This window comes from Pseudophryne corroboree, chromosome 1 (genome assembly GCF_028390025.1).
Source record: "Pseudophryne corroboree isolate aPseCor3 chromosome 1, aPseCor3.hap2, whole genome shotgun sequence".
NCBI lineage: Eukaryota > Metazoa > Chordata > Amphibia > Anura > Myobatrachidae > Pseudophryne > Pseudophryne corroboree.
Window position 1 is genome coordinate 1006927175 of NC_086444.1, and position 20648 is coordinate 1006947822.

The 20648-nt window shown below is 41.7% G+C and overlaps 5 non-coding genes across 5 annotated transcripts; all 5 read right to left on the bottom strand.

The window, feature by feature from the left end:
- Positions 1-12656: 12656 nt before the first annotated feature.
- On the bottom strand, positions 12657-12728 carry TRNAC-GCA (transfer RNA cysteine (anticodon GCA)). Its single transcript has one exon. It is a non-coding gene; the product is annotated as a tRNA-Cys (tRNA).
- A 1578-nt stretch (positions 12729-14306) lies between these two features.
- On the bottom strand, positions 14307-14378 carry TRNAC-GCA (transfer RNA cysteine (anticodon GCA)). Its single transcript has one exon. It is a non-coding gene; the product is annotated as a tRNA-Cys (tRNA).
- Positions 14379-15956: 1578 nt separating this feature from the next.
- TRNAC-GCA (transfer RNA cysteine (anticodon GCA)) lies at positions 15957-16028 on the bottom strand. The gene has a single exon. It is a non-coding gene; the product is annotated as a tRNA-Cys (tRNA).
- Positions 16029-18435: 2407 nt separating this feature from the next.
- On the bottom strand, positions 18436-18507 carry TRNAC-GCA (transfer RNA cysteine (anticodon GCA)). Its single transcript has one exon. It is a non-coding gene; the product is annotated as a tRNA-Cys (tRNA).
- A 1578-nt stretch (positions 18508-20085) lies between these two features.
- On the bottom strand, positions 20086-20157 carry TRNAC-GCA (transfer RNA cysteine (anticodon GCA)). The gene has a single exon. It is a non-coding gene; the product is annotated as a tRNA-Cys (tRNA).
- Between the last annotated feature and the right edge of the window lie 491 nt (positions 20158-20648).

Below are 20648 nucleotides of genomic sequence, written 5' to 3' on the forward strand. Positions count from 1 at the left end.
CTTTGTCAAGCTGTAATAAGTAGGGGTAAGGACGTTAACCACCTCGGAACATCCTCCCTTATACGTCACCTGCAGCGCATTCATAATAAGTCAGTGACAAGTTCAAAAACTTTGGGTGACAGCGGAAGCAGTCCACTGACCAGTAAATCCCTTCCTCTTGTAACCAAGCTCACGCAAACCACCCCACCAACTCCCTCAGTGTCAATTTCCTCCTTCCCCAGGAATGCCAATAGTCCTGCAGGCCATGTCACTGGCAAGTCTGACGAGTCCTCTCCTGCCTGGGATTCCTCCGATGCATCCTTGCGTGTAACGCCTACTGCTGCTGGCGCTGCTGTTGTTGCCGCTGGGAGTCGATGGTCATCCCAGAGGGGAAGTCGTAAGCCCACTTGTACTACTTCCAGTAAGCAATTGACTGTTCAACAGTCCTTTGCGAGGAAGATGAAATATCACAGCAGTCATCCTACTGCAAAGCGGATAACTGAGGCCTTGGCATCCTGGGTGGTGAGAAACGTGGTTCCGGTATCCATCATTACTGCAGAGCCAACTAGAGACTTGTTGGAGGTACTGTGTCCCCGGTACCAAATACCATCTAGGTTCCATTTCTCTAGGCAGGCGATACCGAAAATGTACACAGACCTCAGAAAAAGAGTCACCAGTGTCCTAAAAAATGCAGCTGTACCCAATGTCCACTTAACCACGGACATGTGGACAAGTGGAGCAGGGCAGGGTCAGGACTATATGACTGTGACAGCCCACTGGGTAGATGTATGGACTCCCGCCGCAAGAACAGCAGCGGCGGCACCAGTAGCAGCATCTCGCAAACGCCAACTCTTTCCTAGGCAGGCTACGCTTTGTATCACCGCTTTCCAGAATACGCACACAGCTGAAAACCTCTTACGGCAACTGAGGAAGATCATCGCGGAATGGCTTACCCCAATTGGACTCTCCTGTGGATTTGTGGCATCGGACAACGCCAGCAATATTGTGTGTGCATTAAATCTGGGCCAATTCCAGCACGTCCCATGTTTTGCACATACCTTGAATTTGGTGGTGCAGAATTTTTTAAAAAACGACAGGGCCGTGCAAGAGATGCTGTCGGTGGCCAGAAGAATTGCGGGACACTTTCGGCGTACAGGCACCACGTACAGAAAACTGGAGCACCACCAAAAACTACTGAACCTGCCCTGCCATCATCTGAAGCAAGAAGTGGTAACGAGGTGGAATTCAACCCTCTATATGCTTCAGAGGTTGGAGGAGCAGCAAAAGGCCATTCAAGCCTATACAATTGAGCACGATATAGTAGGTGGAATGCACCTGTCTCAAGTGCAGTGGAGAATGATTTCAACGTTGTGCAAGGTTCTGATGCCCTTTGAACTTGCCACACGTGAAGTCAGTTCAGACACTGCCAGCCTGAGTCAGGTCATTCCCCTCATCAGGCTTTTGCAGAAGAAGCTGGAGGCATTGAAGGAGGAGCTAACACGGAGCGATTCCGCTAGGCATGTGGGACTTGTGGATGCAGCCCTTAATTCGCTTAACAAGGATTCACGGGTGGTCAATCTGTTGAAATCAGAGCACTACATTTTGGCCACCGTGCTCGATCCTAGATTTAAAGCCTACCTTGGATCTCTCTTTCCGGCAGACACAGGTCTGCTGGGGTTGAAAGACCTGCTGGTGACAAAATTGTCAAGTCAAGCGGAACGCGACCTGTCAACATCTCCTCCTTCACATTCTCCCGCAACTGGGGGTGCGAGGAAAAGGCTCAGAATTCCGAGCCCACCCGCTGGCGGTGATGCAGGGCAGTCTGGAGCGACTGCTGATGCTGACATCTGGTCCGGACTGAAGGACCTGACAACGATTACGGACATGTCGTCTACTGTCACTGCATATGATTCTCTCAACATTGATAGAATGGTGGAGGATTATATGAGTGACCGCATCCAAGTAGGCACGTCACACAGTCCGTACTTATACTGGCAGGAAAAAGAGGCAATTTGGAGGCCCTTGCACAAACTGGCTTTATTCTACCTAAGTTGCCCTCCCACAAGTGTGTACTCCGAAAGAGTGTTTAGTGCCGCCGCTCACCTTGTCAGCAATCGGCGTACGAGGTTACATCCAGAAAATGTGGAGAAGATGATGTTCATTAAAATGAATTATAATCAATTCCTCCGCGGAGACATTGACCAGCAGCAATTGCCTCCACAAAGTACACAGGGAGCTGAGATGGTGGATTCCAGTGGGGACGAATTGATAATCTGTGAGGAGGGGGATGTACACGGTGATATATCGGAGGGTGAAGATGAGGTGGACATCTTGCCTCTGTAGAGCCAGTTTGTGCAAGGAGAGATTAATTGCTTCTTTTTTGGGGGGGGTCCAAACCAACCCGTCATATCAGTCACAGTCGTGTGGCAGACCCTGTCACTGAAATGATGGGTTGGTTAAAGTGTGCATGTCCTGTTTTGTTTATACAACATAAGGGTGGGTGGGAGGGCCCAAGGATAATTCCATCTTGCACCTCTTTTTTCTTTTCTTTTTCTTTGCATCATGTGCTGATTGGGGTGGGTTTTTTGGAAGGGACACCCTGCGTGACACTGCAGTGCCACTCCTAGATGGGCCCGGTGTTTGTGTCGGCCACTAGGGTCGCTAATCTTACTCACACAGCTACCTCATTGCGCCTCTTTTTTTCTTTGCGTCATGTGCTGTTTGGGGAGGGTTTTTTGGAAGGGACATCCTGCGTGACACTGCAGTGCCACTCCTAGATGTGCCCGGTGTTTGTGTCGGCCACTAGGGTCGCTAATCTTACTCACACAGTCAGCTACCTCATTGCGCCTCTTTTTTTCTTTGCGTCATGTGCTGTTTGGGGAGGGTTTTTTGGAAGGGCCATCCTGCGTGACACTGCAGTGCCACTCCTAGATGGGCCCGGTGTTTGTGTCGGCCACTAGGGTCGCTAATCTTACTCACACAGCTACCTCATTGCGCCTCTTTTTTTCTTTGCGTCATGTGCTGTTTGGGGAGGGTTTTTTGGAAGGGACATCCTGCGTGACACTGCAGTGCCACTCCTAGATGGGCCCGGTGTTTGTGTCGGCCACTAGGGTCGCTTATCTTACTCACACAGCGACCTCGGTGCAAATTTTAGGACTAAAAATAATATTGTGAGGTGTGAGGTATTCAGAATAGACTGAAAATGAGTGTAAATTATGGTTTTTGAGGTTAATAATACTTTGGGATCAAAATGACCCCCAAATTCTATGATTTAAGCTGTTTTTTAGTGTTTTTTGAAAAAAACACCCGAATCCAAAACACACCCGAATCCGACAAAAAAAATTCGGTGAGGTTTTGCCAAAACGCGTTCGAACCCAAAACACGGCCGCGGAACCGAACCCAAAACCAAAACACAAAACCCAAAAAATTTCAGGCGCTCATCTCTACTATATATATTATATATCTGTCTGACTGCTCAGCTCACACAGCTTATAATTGTGGGGGAGACTGGGGAGCACTACTGCAGTGCCAGTTATAGGTTATAGCAGGAGCCAGGAGTACATAATATTATATTAAAATTAAACAGTGCACACTTTTGCTGCAGGAGTGCCACTGCCAGTGTGACTAGTGACCAGTGACCTGACCACCAGTATATATAATATTAGTAGTATACTATCTCTTTATCAACCAGTCTATATTAGCAGCAGACACAGTACAGTGCGGTAGTTCACGGCTGTGGCTACCTCTGTGTCGGCACTCGGCAGCCCGTCCATAATTGTATATACCACCTAACCGTGGTTTTTTTTTCTTTCTTTATACATACATACTAGTTACGAGTATACTATCTCTTTATCAACCAGTCTATATTAGCAGCAGACACAGTACAGTGCGGTAGTTCACGGCTGTGGCTACCTCTGTGTCGGCACTCGGCAGCCCGTCCATAATTGTATATACCACCTAACCGTGGTTTTTTTTTCTTTCTTTATACATACATACTAGTTACGAGTATACTATCTCTTTATCAACCAGTCTATATATTAGCAGCAGACACAGTACAGTGCGGTAGTTCACGGCTGTGGCTACCTCTGTGTCGGCACTCGGCAGCCCGTCCATAATTGTATATACCACCTAACCGTGGTTTTTTTTTCTTTCTTTATACATACATACTAGTTACGAGTATACTATCTCTTTATCAACCAGTCTATATATTAGCAGCAGACACAGTACAGTGCGGTAGTTCATGGCTGTGGCTACCTCTGTGTCGGCACTCGGCAGCCCGTCCATAATTGTATATACCACCTAACCGTGGTTTTTTTTTCTTTCTTTATACATACATACTAGTTACGAGTATACTATCTCTTTATCAACCAGTCTATATTAGCAGCAGACACAGTACAGTGCGGTAGTTCACGGCTGTGGCTACCTCTGTGTCGGCACTCGGCAGCCCGTCCATAATTGTATATACCACCTAACCGTGGTTTTTTTTTCTTTCTTTATACATACATACTAGTTACGAGTATACTATCTCTTTATCAACCAGTCTATATTAGCAGCAGACACAGTACAGTGCGGTAGTTCACGGCTGTGGCTACCTCTGTGTCGGCACTCGGCAGCCCATCCATAATTGTATGTACCACCTAACCGTGTTTTTTTTTTCTTTCTTTATACATACATACTAGTTACGAGTATACTATCTCTTTATCAACCAGTCTATATATTAGCAGCAGACACAGTACAGTGCGGTAGTTCACGGCTGTGGCTACCTCTGTGTCAGCACTCGGCAGCCCGTCCATAATTGTATATACCACCTAACCGTGGTTTTTTTTTCTTTCTTTATACATACATACTAGTTACGAGTATACTATCTCTTTATCAACCAGTCTATATATTAGCAGCAGACACAGTACAGTGTGGTAGTTCACGGCTGTGGCTACCTCTGTGTCGGCACTCGGCAGCCCGTCCATAATTGTATATACCACCTAACCGTGTTTTTTTTTTCTTTCTTTATACATACATACTAGTTACGAGTATACTATCTCTTTATCAACCAGTCTATATATTAGCAGCAGACACAGTACAGTGCGGTAGTTCACGGCTGTGGCTACCTCTGTGTCGGCACTCGGCAGCCCGTCCATAATTGTATATACCACCTAACCGTGTTTTTTTTTTCTTTCTTTATACATACATACTAGTTACGAGTATACTATCTCTTTATCAACCAGTCTATATTAGCAGCAGACACAGTACAGTGCGGTAGTTCACGGCTGTGGCTACCTCTGTGTCGGCACTCGGCTGCCCGTCCATAATTGTATATACCACCTAACCGTGGTTTTTTTTTCTTTCTTTATACATACATACTAGTTACGAGTATACTATCTCTTTATCAACCAGTCTATATATTAGCAGCAGACACAGTACAGTGCGGTAGTTCACGGCTGTGGCTACCTCTGTGTCGGCACTCGGCAGCCCGTCCATAATTGTATATACCACCTAACCGTGGTTTTTTTTTCTTTCTTTATACATACATACTAGTTACGAGTATACTATCTCTTTATCAACCAGTCTATATATTAGCAGCAGACACAGTACAGTGCGGTAGTTCACGGCTGTGGCTACCTCTGTGTCGGCACTCGGCAGCCCGTCCATAATTGTATATACCACCTAACCGTGGTTTTTTTTTCTTTCTTTATACATACATACTAGTTACGAGTATACTATCTCTTTATCAACCAGTCTATATTAGCAGCAGACACAGTACAGTGCGGTAGTTCACGGCTGTGGCTACCTCTGTGTCGGCACTCGGCAGCCCGTCCATAATTGTATATACCACCTAACCGTGGTTTTTTTTCTTTCTTTATACATACATACTAGTTACGAGTATACTATCTCTTTATCAACCAGTCTATATATTAGCAGCAGACACAGTACAGTGCGGTAGTTCACGGCTGTGGCTACCTCTGTGTCGGCACTCGGCAGCCCGTCCATAATTGTATATACCACCTAACCGTGGTTTTTTTTTCTTTCTTTATACATACATACTAGTTACGAGTATACTATCTCTTTATCAACCAGTCTATATATTAGCAGCAGACACAGTACAGTGCGGTAGTTCACGGCTGTGGCTACCTCTGTGTCGGCACTCGGCAGCCCGTCCATAATTGTATATACCACCTAACCGTGGTTTTTTTTTCTTTCTTTATACATACATACTAGTTACGAGTATACTATCTCTTTATCAACCAGTCTATATATTAGCAGCAGACACAGTACAGTGCGGTAGTTCACGGCTGTGGCTACCTCTGTGTCGGCACTCGGCAGCCCGTCCATAATTGTATATACCACCTAACCGTGGTTTTTTTTTCTTTCTTTATACATACATACTAGTTACGAGTATACTATCTCTTTATCAACCAGTCTATATATTAGCAGCAGACACAGTACAGTGCGGTAGTTCACGGCTGTGGCTACCTCTGTGTCGGCACTCGGCAGCCCGTCCATAATTGTATATACCACCTAACCGTGGTTTTTTTTTCTTTCTTTATACATACATACTAGTTACGAGTATACTATCTCTTTATCAACCAGTCTATATTAGCAGCAGACACAGTACAGTGCGGTAGTTCACGGCTGTGGCTACCTCTGTGTCGGCACTCGGCAGCCCGTCCATAATTGTATATACCACCTAACCGTGGTTTTTTTTCTGTCTTTATACATACATACTAGTTACGAGTATACTATCTCTTTATCAACCAGTCTATATATTAGCAGCAGACACAGTACAGTGCGGTAGTTCACGGCTGTGGCTACCTCTGTGTCGGCACTCGGCAGCCCGTCCATAATTGTATATACCACCTAACCGTGGTTTTTTTTTCTTTCTTTATACATACATACTAGTTACGAGTATACTATCTCTTTATCAACCAGTCTATATATTAGCAGCAGACACAGTACAGTGCGGTAGTTCACGGCTGTGGCTACCTCTGTGTCGGCACTCGGCAGCCCGTCCATAATTGTATATACCACCTAACCGTGGTTTTTTTTTCTTTCTTTATACCTACATACTAGTTACGAGTATACTATCTCTTTATCAACCAGTCTATATATTAGCAGCAGACACAGTACAGTGCGGTAGTTCACGGCTGTGGCTACCTCTGTGTCGGCACTCGGCAGCCCGTCCATAATTGTATATACCACCTAACCGTGGTTTTTTTTTCTTTCTTTATACATACATACTAGTTACGAGTATACTATCTCTTTATCAACCAGTCTATATATTAGCAGCAGACACAGTACAGTGCGGTAGTTCACGGCTGTGGCTACCTCTGTGTCGGCACTCGGCAGCCCGTCCATAATTGTATATACCACCTAACCGTGGTTTTTTTTTCTTTCTTTATACATACATACTAGTTACGAGTATACTATCTCTTTATCAACCAGTCTATATATTAGCAGCAGACACAGTACAGTGCGGTAGTTCACGGCTGTGGCTACCTCTGTGTCGGCACTCGGCAGCCCGTCCATAATTGTATATACCACCTAACCGTGGTTTTTTTTCTTTCTTTATACATACATACTAGTTACGAGTATACTATCTCTTTATCAACCAGTCTATATATTAGCAGCAGACACAGTACAGTGCGGTAGTTCACGGCTGTGGCTACCTCTGTGTCGGCACTCGGCAGCCCGTCCATAATTGTATATACCACCTAACCGTGTTTTTTTTTTCTTTCTTTATACATACATACTAGTTACGAGTATACTATCTCTTTATCAACCAGTCTATATTAGCAGCAGACACAGTACAGTGCGGTAGTTCACGGCTGTGGCTACCTCTGTGTCGGCACTCGGCAGCCCGTCCATAATTGTATATACCACCTAACCGTGGTTTTTTTTTCTTTCTTTATACATACATACTAGTTACGAGTATACTATCTCTTTATCAACCAGTCTATATATTAGCAGCAGACACAGTACAGTGCGGTAGTTCACGGCTGTGGCTACCTCTGTGTCGGCACTCGGCAGCCCGTCCATAATTGTATACTAGTATCCAATCCATCCATCTCCATTGTTTACCTGAGGTGCCTTTTAGTTGTGCCTATTAAAATATGGAGAACAAAAATGTTGAGGTTCCAAAATTAGGGAAAGATCAAGATCCACTTCCACCTCGTGCTGAAGCTGCTGCCACTAGTCATGGCCGAGACGATGAAATGCCAGCAACGTCGTCTGCCAAGGCCGATGCCCAATGTCATAGTACAGAGCATGTCAAATCCAAAACACCAAATATCAGTAAAAAAAGGACTCCAAAACCTAAAATAAAATTGTCGGAGGAGAAGCGTAAACTTGCCAATATGCCATTTACCACACGGAGTGGCAAGGAACGGCTGAGGCCCTGGCCTATGTTCATGGCTAGTGGTTCAGCTTCACATGAGGATGGAAGCACTCAGCCTCTCGCTAAAAAAATGAAAAGACTCAAGCTGGCAAAAGCAGCACAGCAAAGAACTGTGCATTCTTCGAAATCCCAAATCCACAAGGAGAGTCCAATTGTGTCGGTTGCGATGCCTGACCTTCCCAACACTGGACGTGAAGAGCATGCGCCTTCCACCATTTGCACGCCCCCTGCAAGTGCTGGAAGGAGCACCCGCAGTCCAGTTCCTGATAGTCAGATTGAAGATGTCAGTGTTGAAGTACACCAGGATGAGGAGGATATGGGTGTTGCTGGCGCTGGGGAGGAAATTGACCAGGAGGATTCTGATGGTGAGGTGGTTTGTTTAAGTCAGGCACCCGGGGAGACACCTGTTGTCCGTGGGAGGAATATGGCCGTTGACATGCCAGGTGAAAATACCAAAAAAATCAGCTCTTCGGTGTGGAGGTATTTCACCAGAAATGCGGACAACAGGTGTCAAGCCGTGTGTTCCCTTTGTCAAGCTGTAATAAGTAGGGGTAAGGACGTTAACCACCTCGGAACATCCTCCCTTATACGTCACCTGCAGCGCATTCATAATAAGTCAGTGACAAGTTCAAAAACTTTGGGTGACAGCGGAAGCAGTCCACTGACCAGTAAATCCCTTCCTCTTGTAACCAAGCTCACGCAAACCACCCCACCAACTCCCTCAGTGTCAATTTCCTCCTTCCCCAGGAATGCCAATAGTCCTGCAGGCCATGTCACTGGCAATTCTGACGAGTCCTCTCCTGCCTGGGATTCCTCCGATGCATCCTTGCGTGTAACGCCTACTGCTGCTGGCGCTGCTGTTGTTGCCGCTGGGAGTCGATGGTCATCCCAGAGGGGAAGTCGTAAGCCCACTTGTACTACTTCCAGTAAGCAATTGACTGTTCAACAGTCCTTTGCGAGGAAGATGAAATATCACAGCAGTCATCCTACTGCAAAGCGGATAACTGAGTCCTTGACAACTATGTTGGTGTTAGACGTGCATCCGGTATCCGCCGTTAGTTCACAGGGAACTAGACAATTTATTGAGGCAGTGTGCCCCCGTTACCAAATACCATCTAGGTTCCACTTCTCTAGGCAGGCGATACCGAGAATGTACACGGACGTCAGAAAAAGACTCACCAGTGTCCTAAAAAATGCAGTTGTACCCAATGTCCACTTAACCACGGACATGTGGACAAGTGGAGCAGGGCAGGGTCAGGACTATATGACTGTGACAGCCCACTGGGTAGATGTATGGACTCCCGCCGCAAGAACAGCAGCAGCGGCACCAGTAGCAGCATCTCGCAAACGCCAACTCTTTCCTAGGCAGGCTACGCTTTGTATCACCGCTTTCCAGAATACGCACACAGCTGAAAACCTCTTACGGCAACTGAGGAAGATCATCGCGGAATGGCTTACCCCAATTGGACTCTCCTGTGGATTTGTGGCATCGGACAACGCCAGCAATATTGTGTGTGCATTAAATATGGGCAAATTCCAGCACGTCCCATGTTTTGCACATACCTTGAATTTGGTGGTGCAGAATTTTTTAAAAAACGACAGGGGCGTGCAAGAGATGCTGTCGGTGGCCAGAAAAATTGCGGGACACTTTCGGCGTACAGGCACCACGTACAGAAGACTGGAGCACCACCAAAAACTACTGAACCTGCCCTGCCATCATCTGAAGCAAGAAGTGGTAACGAGGTGGAATTCAACCCTCTATATGCTTCAGAGGTTGGAGGAGCAGCAAAAGGCCATTCAAGCCTATACAATTGAGCACGATATAGTAGGTGGAATGCACCTGTCTCAAGTGCAGTGGAGAATGATTTCAACGTTGTGCAAGGTTCTGATGCCCTTTGAACTTGCCACACGTGAAGTCAGTTCAGACACTGCCAGCCTGAGTCAGGTCATTCCCCTCATCAGGCTTTTGCAGAAGAAGCTGGAGGCATTGAAGAATGAGCTAAAAGGGAGCGATTCCGCTAGGCATGTGGGACTTGTGGATGCAGCCCTTAATTCGCTTAACAAGGATTCACGGGTGGTCAATCTGTTGAAATCAGAGCACTACATTTTGGCCACCGTGCTCGATCCTAGATTTAAAGCCTACCTTGGATCTCTCTTTCCGGCAGACACAGGTCTGCTGGGGTTGAAAGACCTGCTGGTGACAAAATTGTCAAGTCAAGCGGAACGCGACCTGTCAACATCTCCTCCTTCACATTCTCCCGCAACTGGGGGTGCGAGGAAAAGGCTCAGAATTCCGAGCCCACCCGCTGGCGGTGATGCAGGGCAGTCTGGAGCGACTGCTGATGCTGACGTCTGGTCCGGACTGAAGGACCTGACAACGATTACGGACATGTCGTCTACTGTCACTGCATATGATTCTCTCAACATTGATAGAATGGTGGAGGATTATATGAGTGACCGCATCCAAGTAGGCACGTCAGACAGTCCGTACTTATACTGGCAGGAAAAAGAGGCAATTTGGAGGCCCTTGCACAAACTGGCTTTATTCTACCTAAGTTGCCCTCCCACAAGTGTGTACTCCGAAAGAGTGTTTAGTGCCGCCGCTCACCTTGTCAGCAATCGGCGTACGAGGTTACATCCAGAAAATGTGGAGAAGATGATGTTCATTAAAATGAATTATAATCAATTCCTCCGCGGAGACATTGACCAGCAGCAATTGCCTCCACAAAGTACACAGGGAGCTGAGATGGTGGATTCCAGTGGGGACGAATTGATAATCTGTGAGGAGGGGGATGTACACGGTGATATATCGGAGGGTGAAGATGAGGTGGACATCTTGCCTCTGTAGAGCCAGTTTGTGCAAGGAGAGATTAATTGCTTCTTTTTTGGGGGGGGTCCAAACCAACCCGTCATATCAGTCACAGTCGTGTGGCAGACCCTGTCACTGAAATGATGGGTTGGTTAAAGTGTGCATGTCCTGTTTTGTTTATACAACATAAGGGTGGGTGGGAGGGCCCAAGGACAATTCCATCTTGCACCTCTTTTTTCTTTTCTTTTTCTTTGCATCATGTGCTGATTGGGGAGGGTTTTTTGGAAGGGACATCCTGCGTGACACTGCAGTGCCACTCCTAGATGGGCCCGGTGTTTGTGTCGGCCACTAGGGTCGCTAATCTTACTCACACAGTCAGCTACCTCATTGCGCCTCTTTTTTTCTTTGCGTCATGTGCTGTTTGGGGAGGGTTTTTTGGAAGGGACATCCTGCGTGACACTGCAGTGCCACTCCTAGATGGGCCCGGTGTTTGTGTCGGCCACTAGGGTCGCTTATCTTACTCACACAGCGACCTCGGTGCAAATTTTAGGACTAAAAATAATATTGTGAGGTGTGAGGTATTCAGAATAGACTGAAAATGAGTGTAAATTATGGTTTTTGAGGTTAATAATACTTTGGGATCAAAATGACCCCCAAATTCTATGATTTAAGCTGTTTTTTAGTGTTTTTTGAAAAAAACACCCGAATCCAAAACACACCCGAATCCGACAAAAAAAATTCGGTGAGGTTTTGCCAAAACGCGTTCGAACCCAAAACACGGCCGCGGAACCGAACCCAAAACCAAAACACAAAACCCGAAAAATTTCAGGCGCTCATCTCTAGTTATTAGTCAGGGCATAAATAGAGAGTTTACATACTGTAGGTATAATCTGTGAGCATGTTTAAAAAGAAACTTTGATCATCCTAAAGCTCCACTATTGTTCGTGCTAGTCAGAGTAGTATATATTGAAATCCAGTTGTGACATTGTTTTATGGAAGCCAAAGAGAACTAAAATACAAATTGTCACTAAACCAATATTAATAATTTCTGAAAACTAACTGATTGAGATACATTTTGGCAATAAAATCAAATATTTGATTTTTAGGTCAGTGGGCTCAGATGTTCTGAATGCATGTATGCCTTATGGACTAATTGCAAAATCAGTATGAGTTCAAAACATGGCTGCACCAAAAAAATTGTAATTCTGCCATGTTAATGCCCAATACTCCTTTATTTATCAAAGTTAGTTAGGAATAAAGCATTCATCCTTCATGTATAGTGATTTTATCCTGTATAATTCTCTATCAAATTAGCAGTCAAAACCTGCCACTGAAACTGTACTTTCCTGAGGTAAAGTATTAAGTTGACATTTCAACATTTTTTGTTGCCTGACTGCCACTTGAGTATGTTTTTATATTACTTGAGTCCCAAACAAGGTATAGACTGCAAAGTGAAGCTATACATTAAAAGCAAATAAAAGGGGGCACCCGGATTTGAACCAGGGACCTCTCGATCTGCAGTCGAATGCTCTACCACTGAGCTATACCCCCTGCTCTTTCTCACTATAAGCACATACACATTGCAGCCTTGATGTAAAGGTTACTGTACTGTATTTCTTGTCCTGCAGGAGGTGAAGATGAGTCTGTTTCTTTATGGTAATGCTTTGGAGTTATTAGTCAGGGCATAAATATAGAGTTCACATACTGCAGGTATAATCTGTGAGCATACTCAAAAAGAAACTTTGATCATCCTAAAGTTCCACTATAGTTAGTGCTAGTCAGAGTAGGATTTATTGAAATCCAGTTGTGACATTGTTTTATTGAAGCAAAACTGATCTAAAATACAAATTGTTACCAAACCAATATTAATAATTTCTGAAAACTATTTTATCATGGTACATTTTTGCTAAGAAAATAAAATATTTGAATTTTGGGTCAGTGGGCTCAGATGTTCTGAATGCATGTATGCCTTATGGACTAATTGCAAAATCAGTCGGAGTTGAAAACATGGCTGTACCAAATAATTTTCTGCCATGTTATTGCCCAATACTCCCTTATTTATCAAAGTTATTTAGGAATAAAGCATTCATCCTTCATGTACAGTTATTTTATGCTGTATAATTCTCTATCAAAAGTAGCTGTAAAAACCTGCCACTGATAATGTACTTTCCTGAGGTAAAGTATTAAGTTGAAATGTCAACATTTTTTGTTGCCTGACTGCCACTTGAGTATGTTTTTACAATACTTGAGTCCCAAACAAGGTATAGACTGCAAAGGGACGCTATACATTAAAAGCAAATTATAGGGGCACCTGGATTTGAACCAGGGACCTCTCGACATGCACTCGAATGCTCAACAACTGATTTATACCCCCTGGTCTTTCTAACTATAAGACCATACACATTGCAGCCTTGATGTAAAGGTTACTGTACTGTATTTCTTGTCCTGCAGGAGGTGAAGATGAGTCTGTTTCTTTATGGTAAAGGTTTGGAGTTATTAGTCAGGGCATAAATAGAGAGTTTACATACTGTAGGTATAATCTGTGAGCATGTTTAAAAAGAAACTTTGATCATCCTAAAGCTCCACTATTGTTCGTGCTAGTCAGAGTAGTATATATTGAAATCCAGTTGTGACATTGTTTTATGGAAGCCAAAGAGAACTAAAATACAAATTGTCACTAAACCAATATTAATAATTTCTGAAAACTAACTGATTGAGATACATTTTGGCAATAAAATCAAATATTTGATTTTTAGGTCAGTGGGCTCAGATGTTCTGAATGCATGTATGCCTTATGGACTAATTGCAAAATCAGTATGAGTTCAAAACATGGCTGCACCAAAAAAATTGTAATTCTGCCATGTTAATGCCCAATACTCCTTTATTTATCAAAGTTAGTTAGGAATAAAGCATTCATCCTTCATGTATAGTGATTTTATCCTGTATAATTCTCTATCAAATTAGCAGTCAAAACCTGCCACTGATACTGTACTTTCCTGAGGTAAAGTATTAAGTTGACATTTCAACATTTTTTGTTGCCTGACTGCCACTTGAGTATGTTTTTATATTACTTGAGTCCCAAACATGGTATAGACTGCAAAGTGCTGCTTTACATTAAAAGCAAGTAATAGGGGGCACCCGGATTTGAACCAGGGACCTCTCGATCTGCAGTCGAATGCTCTACCACTGAGCTATACCCCCTGCTCTTTCTCACTATAAGCACATACACATTGCAGCCTTGATGTAAAGGTTACTGTACTGTATTTCTTGTCCTGCAGGAGGTGAAGATGAGTCTGTTTCTTTATGGTAATGCTTTGGAGTTATTAGTCAGGGCATAAATAGAGAGTTCACATACTGCAGGTATAATCTGTGAGCATACTCAAAAAGAAACTTTGATCATCCTAAAGTTCCACTATAGTTAGTGCTAGTCAGAGTAGGATTTATTGAAATCCAGTTGTGACATTGTTTTATTGAAGCAAAACTGATCTAAAATACAAATTGTTACCAAACCAATATTAATAATTTCTGAAAACTATTTTATCATGGTACATTTTTGCTAAGAAAATAAAATATTTGAATTTTGGGTCAGTGGGCTCAGATGTTCTGAATGCATGTATGCCTTATGGACTAATTGCAAGATCAGTCGGAGTTGAAAACATGGCTGTACCAAATAATTTTCTGCCATGTTAATGCCCAATACTCCCTTATTTATCAAAGTTAGTTAGGAATAAAGCATTCATCCTTCATGTACAGTTATTTTATGCTGTATAATTCTCTATCAAAAGTAGCTGTAAAAACCTGCCACTGATAATGTACTTTCCTGAGGTAAAGTATTAAGTTGAAATGTCAACATTTTTTGTTGCCTGACTGCCACTTGAGTATGTTTTTACAATACTTGAGTCCCAAACAAGGTATAGACTGCAAAGGGACGCTATACATTAAAAGCAAATTATAGGGGCACCTGGATTTGAACCAGGGACCTCTCGTCATGCACTCGAATGCTCAACAACTGATTTATACCCCCTGGTCTTTCTAACTATAAGACCATACACATTGCAGCCTTGATGTAAAGGTTACTGTACTGTATTTCTTGTCCTGCAGGAGGTGAAGATGAGTCTGTTTCTTTATGGTAAAGGTTTGGAGTTATCAGTCAGGGCATAAATAGAGAGTTTACATACTGTAGGTATAATCTGTGAGCATGTTTAAAAAGAAACTTTGATCATCCTAAAGCTCCACTATTGTTCGTGCTAGTCAGAGTAGTATATATTGAAATCCAGTTGTGACATTGTTTTATGGAAGCCAAAGAGAACTAAAATACAAATTGTCACTAAACCAATATTAATAATTTCTGAAAACTAACTGATTGAGATACATTTTGTCAATAAAATCAAATATTTGATTTTTAGGTCAGTGGGCTCAGATGTTCTGAATGCATGTATGCCTTATGGACTAATTGCAAAATCAGTATGAGTTCAAAACATGGCTGCACCAAAAAAATTGTAATTCTGCCATGTTAATGCCCAATACTCCCTTATTTATCAAAGTTAGTTAGGAATAAAGCATTCATCCTTCATGTATAGTGATTTTATCCTGTATAATTCTCTATCAAATTAGCAGTCAAAACCTGCCACTGATACTGTACTTTCCTGAGGTAAAGTATTAAGTTGACATTTCAACATTTTTTGTTGCCTGACTGCCACTTGAGTATGTTTTTATATTACTTGAGTCCCAAACATGGTATAGACTGCAAAGTGATGCTTTACATTAAAAGCAAGTAATAGGGGGCACCCGGACTTGAACCAGGGACCTCTCGATCTGCAGTCGAATGCTCTACCACTGAGCTATACCCCCTGCTCTTTCTCACTATAAGCACATACACATTGCAGCCTTGATGTAAAGGTTACTGTACTGTATTTCTTGTCCTGCAGGAGGTGAAGATGAGTCTGTTTCTTTATGGTAATGCTTTGGAGTTATTAGTCAGGGCATAAATAGAGAGTTCACATACTGCAGGTATAATCTGTGAGCATACTCAAAAAGAAACTTTGATCATCCTAAAGTTCCACTATAGTTAGTGCTAGTCAGAGTAGGATTTATTGAAATCCAGTTGTGACATTGTTTTATTGAAGCAAAACTGATCTAAAATACAAATTGTTACCAAACCAATATTAATAATTTCTGAAAACTATTTTATCATGGTACATTTTTGCTAATAAAATAAAATATTTGAATTTTGGGTCAGTGGGCTCAGATGTTCTGAATGCATGTATGCCTTATGGACTAATTGCAAAATCAGTTGGAGTTGAAAACATGGCTGTACCAAATAATTTTCTGCCATGTTAATGCCCAATACTCCCTTATTTATCAGAGTTAGTTAGGAATAAAGCATTCATCCTTCATGTAAAGTTATTTTATGCTGTATAATTCTCTATCAAAAGTAGCTGTAAAAACCTGCCACTGATAATGTACTTTCCTGAGGTAAAGTATTAAGTTGAAATGTCAACATTTTTTGTTGCCTGACTGCCACTTGAGTATGTTTTTACATTACTTGAGTCCCAAACAAGGTATAGACTGCAAAGGGACGCTATACATTAAAAGCAAATTATAGGGGCACCTGGATTTGAACCAGGGACCTCTCGACATGCACTCGAATGCTCAACAACTGATTTATACCCCCTGGTCTTTCTAACTATAAGACCATACACATTGCAGCCTTGATGCAAAGGTTACTGTACTGTATTTCTTGTACTGCAGGAGGTGAAGATGAGTCTGTTTCTTTATGGTAAAGGTTTGGAGTTATTAGTCAGGGTATAAATAGAGAGTTCACATACTGCAGGTATAATCTGTGAGCATACTCAAAAAGAAACTTTATTCATCCTAAAGTTCCACTATAGTTAGTGCTAGTCAGAGTAGGATTTATTGAAATCCAGTTGTGACATTGTTTTATTGAAGCAAAACTGATCTAAAATACAAATTGTTACCAAACCAATATTAATATTTTCTGAAAACTATTTTCTCATGGTACATTTTTGCTAAGAAAATAAAATATTTGAATTTTGGGTCAGTGGGCTCAGATGTTCTGAATGCATGTATGCCTTATGGACTAATTGCAAAATCAGTCGGAGTTGAAAACATGGCTGTACCAAATAATTTTGAATTCTGCCATGTTAATGCCCAATACTCCCCTATTTATCAAAGTTAGTTAGGAATAAAGCATTCATCCTTCATGTACAGTTATTTTATGCTGTATAATTCTCTATCAAAAGTAGCTGTAAAAACATGCCCCTGATACTGTACTTTCCTGAGGTAAAGTATTAAGTTGAAATGTCAACATTTTTTGTTGCCTGACTGCCACTTGAGTATGTTTTTACATTACTTGAGTCCCAAACGAGGTATAGACTGCAAAGGGACGCTATACATTAAAAGCAAATTATAGGGGGCACCTGGATTTAAACCAGGGACCTCTTGACATGCACTCGAATGCTCAACAACTGATTTATACCCCCTGGTCTTTCTAACTATAAGACCATACACATTGCAGCCTTGATGTAAAGGTTACTGTACTGTATTTCTTGTCCTGCAGGAGGTGAAGATGAGTCTGTTTCTTTATGGTAAAGGTTTGGAGTTATTAGTCAGGGCATAAAAAGAGAGTTTACATACTGTAGGTATAATCTGTGAGCATGTTTAAAAAGAAACTTTGATCATCCTAAAGCTCCACTATTGTTCATGCTAGTCAGAGTAGTATATATTGAAATCCAGTTGTGACATTGTTTTATGGAAGCCAAAGAGAACTAAAATACAAATTGTCACTAAACCAATATTAATAATTTCTGAAAACTAACTGATTGAGATACATTTTGGCAATAAAATCAAATATTTGATTTTTAGGTCAGTGGGCTCAGATGTTCTGAATGCATGTATGCCTTATGGACTAATTGCAAAATCATTATGAGTTCAAAACATGGATGCACCAAAAAAATTGTAATTCTGCCATGTTAATGCCCAATACTCCCTTATTTATCAAAGTTAGTTAGGAATAAAGCATTCATCCTTCATGTATAGTGATTTTATCCTGTATAATTCTCTATCAAATTAGCAGTCAAAACCTGCCACTGATACTGTACTTTCCTGAGGTAAAGTATTAAGTTGACATTTCAACATTTTTTGTTGCCTGACTGCCACTTGAGTATGTTTTTACATTACTTGAGTCCCAAACAAGGTATAGACTGCAAAGTGATGCTATACATTAAAAGCAAGTAATAGGGGGCACCCGAATTTGAACCAGGGACCTCTCGATCTGCAGTCGAATGCTCTACCACTGAGATATACCCCCTGCTCTTTCTCACTTTAAGCACATACACATTGCAGCCTTGATGTAAAGGTTACTGTACTGTATTTCTTGTCCTGCAGGAGGTGAAGATGAGTCTGTTTCTTTATGGTAATGCTTTGGAGTTATTAGTCAGGGCATAAATAGAGAGTTCACATACTGCAGGTATAATCTGTGAGCATACTCAAAAAGAAACTTTGATCATCCTAAAGTTCCACTATAGTTAGTGCTAGTCAGAGTAGGATTTATTGAAATCCAGTTGTTACATTGTTTTATTGAAGCAAAACTGATCTAAAATACAAATTGTTACCAAACCAATATTAATAATTTCTGAAAACTTTTTTATCATGGTAAATTTTTGCTAATAAAATAAAATATTTGAATTTTGGGTCAGTGGGCTCAGATGTTCTGAATGCATGTATGCCTTATGGACTAATTGCAAGATCAGTCGGAGTTGAAAACATGGCTGTACCAAATAATTTTCTGCCATGTTAATGCCCAATACTCCCTTATTTATCAAAGTTAGTTAGGAATAAAGCATTCATCCTTCATGTACAGTTATTTTATGCTGTATAATTCTCTATCAAAAGTAGCTGTAAAAACCTGCCACTGATAATGTACTTTCCTGAGGTAAAGTATTAAGTTGAAATGTCAACATTTTTTGTTGCCTGACTGCCACTTGAGTATGTTTTTACAATACTTGAGTCCCAAACAAGGTATAGACTGCAAAGGGACGCTATACATTAAAAGCAAATTATAGGGGCACCTGGATTTGAACCAGGGACCTCTCGTCATGCACTCGAATGCTCAACAACTGATTTATACCCCCTGGTCTTTCTAACTATAAGACCATACACATTGCAGCCTTGATGTAAAGGTTACTGTACTGTATTTCTTGTCCTGCAGGAGGTGAAGATGAGTCTGTTTCTTTATGGTAAAGGTTTGGAGTTATCAGTCAGGGCATAAATAGAGAGTTTACATACTGTAGGTATAATCTGTGAGCATGTTTAAAAAGAAACTTTGATCATCCTAAAGCTCCACTATTGTTCGTGCTAGTCAGAGTAGTATATATTGAAATCCAGTTGTGACATTGTTTTATGGAAGCCAAAGAGAACTAAAATACAAATTGTCACTAAACCAATATTAATAATTTCTGAACACTAACTGATTGAGATACATTTTGTCAATAAAATCAAATATTTGATTTTTAGGTCAGTGGGCTCAGATGTTCTGAATGCATGTATGCCTTATGGACTAATTGCAAAATCAGTATGAGTTCAAAACATGGCTGCACCAAAAAAATTGTAATTCTGCCATGTTAATGCCCAATACTCCCTTATTTATCAAAGTTAGTTAGGAATAAAGCATTCATCCTTCATGTATAGTGATTTTATCCTGTATAATTCTCTATCAAATTAGCAGTCAAAACCTGCCACTGATACTGTACTTTCCTGAGGTAAAGTATTAAGTTGACATTTCAACATTTTTTGTTGCCTGACTGCCACTTGAGTATGTTTTTATATTACTTGAGTCCCAAACATGGTATAGACTGCAAAGTGATGCTTTACATTAAAAGCAAGTAATAGGGGGCACCCGGACTTGAACCAGGGACCTCTCGATCTGCAGTCGAATGCTCTACCACTGAGCTATACCCCCTGCTCTTTCTCACTATAAGCACATACACATTGCAGCCTTGATGTAAAGGTTACTGTACTGTATTTCTTGTCCTGCAGGAGGTGAAGATGAGTCTGTTTCTTTATGGTAATGCTTTGGAGTTATTAGTCAGGGCATAAATAGAGAGTTCACATACTGCAGGTATAATCTGTGAGCATACTCAAAAAGAAACTTTGATCATCCTAAAGTTCCACTATAGTTAGTGCTAGTCAGAGTAGGATTTATTGAAATCCAGTTGTGACATTGTTTTATTGAAGCAAAACTGATCTAAAATACAAATTGTTACCAAACCAATATTAATAATTTCTGAAAACTATTTTATCATGGTACATTTTTGCTAATAAAATAAAATATTTGAATTTTGGGTCAGTGGGCTCAGATGTTCTGAATGCATGTATGCCTTATGGACTAATTGCAAAATCAGTTGGAGTTGAAAACATGGCTGTACCAAATAATTTTCTGCCATGTTAATG